Source organism: Silene latifolia, chromosome 3 (genome assembly GCF_048544455.1).
Source record: "Silene latifolia isolate original U9 population chromosome 3, ASM4854445v1, whole genome shotgun sequence".
Classification (NCBI taxonomy): domain Eukaryota; kingdom Viridiplantae; phylum Streptophyta; class Magnoliopsida; order Caryophyllales; family Caryophyllaceae; genus Silene; species Silene latifolia.
The window spans coordinates 83,570,039-83,572,273 of record NC_133528.1 but is presented as its reverse complement, the minus strand read 5'-3'; the positions used below and the strand labels follow the sequence as shown (position 1 = coordinate 83,572,273).

Sequence of the window (2,235 nt, the reverse complement as noted above, 5' to 3'; positions counted from 1 at the left end):
GTTTTGGTTGGTAGCTTTTGACGACGAGTTTTGAACCGAACAAAAAATGGCGCCGTTGTCGGGGACAGTGTTCAATTGATTTGATTTTCATTAATTGTTTTTAGTTGTGTCTTTCTTTACCTTGGGGAAGTTAATCTCCTCAAGGTTGCTCTAATTGTTTTCGAGTTGTTTGATATTTTGCATGACTAGGAGATCACAAGGTAATTTATTACCTATTGATTTCGAGATTGGAAGGACCTTAACCAACAATAGAAGGGTTGTTAGAGGTAATTCAAGAGTTGTACGTATTGGTGAGATTGTGGATATTCAACCAAATAACATTGAATTTACCAACCCTTTTGCAAGAGAAGGAGAGGATAACCCAATTCAAAACCCACCACAAAATCAACCTACAATGCCTAAATTTTCATCACATTCCGTACCAACCGAGGTGAACCTACCAAACGGTACTCCTACACCACCACATTTAACCGGTAATTTCATTGCCAAATCCGCATTCATACAATTAGTTGAGAGAAGTCAATTTGGAGGGATGCCTAGTGAAGACCCTAATTCACATATGGAGACTTTTTGTGACTATTGTAATGCAATTTCTCAAACCGGAGTTACTCAAGACCAAATCCGATGGGTATTGTTTCCTTTTTCTTTGATCGGTGCCGCAAAGAAATGGTTGAAAAGCCTAGATAAGGCTACCCTTGGTATTGATTCATGGAAGAAGTTAGCACTTGCCTTCTACAAGAAATTCTACCCTCCGGAGAAGACTAATATGTTGAGAGCCCAAATCACCGGGTTCAAGCAAAGGGATGAGGAATCATTATATGAAGCATGGGAGAGATTTAAGGACACTTGTCGTTCTTGTCGACACCATAGACTTAGTGAGTGGTTCCTTGTGCAACAATTTTGGAACGGCCTATATGAAGACTCCCGCAATATTCTTAATATAGGATCCAATGGGATGTTTACCGATGTTGATGACAATCAAACATGAGCCAACATCGAAGAGATGGCGGTTCATAATGCCCAATATAGTAGGCCTCAAAAGGCCACTAGAGGAGGAAAGCATGAGGTAGATTCCGTCACTCAATTGAGTGCTCAACTAAGTGCTCATATTGACACCATCAATTTGAAGTTTGAGAAGGCCATGGCTAAGCTTGATGAAGCTTCGAAATCACACAAACAACATGTTAATGCTATGGTGGCATCATCCTCAATCCCAAGTGGAGTATGTGAAAGTTGTGGAACCTTGGGGAATGATCAAAATGAATGTAGGGGAACAAGTGAACAAGTCATTGCTTTCCAAGCATACAAGAGTGGCGCCCCTTATTCCAACTACTATAATGAGAACACCAAATTCCATCCAAATCTTTTATACAGGAGCCAAAATGTCCAAAACTCCCAACAAATATACACTCCACCTCCAATGAGAAACCAAGCTCAAAGACCCTTTTTTAACCAAAGCCAAGGTTACCAAAATCAACCTTCTTACAACCAATCAAATTACCAAAGCTTTGTGTAGATACCCAGTATCTGCACCTTCCAAAAACCACCCGATGATGATCGGACTATAACGTGTTATTGATATGCGTACGTGGATTGGCTATACATGAGACGGTTTAATGCACTACTCGGATATGAAAAATAATTTCAAAAGTTTTCTAACTTCATTTGCATTAAAATAACACTATTTAGAGTTAAAACCGTCCTCGGACCCAAAACCGACTCAGAAACCCGCAACTCGAGTCAACCTGAGTCAACCCGAGTCAACCCAAATCTCGAATGTCAAAAATAATGCCATGAATGCTTTCATCATGTCATTTCCATTCAAATGACCCTAATTAGAGTCAAAACCGTCTTCGGACCCAAAACCGACTCAGAAACCCGCAACTCGAGTCAACCTGAGTCACACCGAGTCAAACCAAATCTCGAATGTCGAAAATAATTCCATGAATGTTTTCATCATGTCATTTCCATTAAAATGACCCTATTTAGAGTCTAAACCGACACCGAGCCAAAAACCGACTCGAAATTCAAATCCCGACTCACACGGGTCAAGCCCGAGTCAAAGCACACAAAACACCTACCTCAAGTAACACCAAAATCATCTTATTAGATGCCCATATTGTTACACAACATCCTATTTGATTACCACAAATCAATAATGGATGGAGAATAGGCCACGTCCAAATTGAAAGGGACAGTACACCCCATTGAGTCACGGGGTGGCTCGCGCCTAAA

The 2,235-nt window shown here is 40.6% G+C and overlaps 1 non-coding gene across 1 annotated transcript; it reads right to left on the bottom strand.

Annotated features, from left to right (window-relative positions):
• Positions 1-766: 766 nt before the first annotated feature.
• Positions 767-874, bottom strand: LOC141650256 (small nucleolar RNA R71). The gene has a single exon (XR_012546299.1). It is a non-coding gene; the product is annotated as a small nucleolar RNA R71 (small nucleolar RNA).
• Between the last annotated feature and the right edge of the window lie 1,361 nt (positions 875-2,235).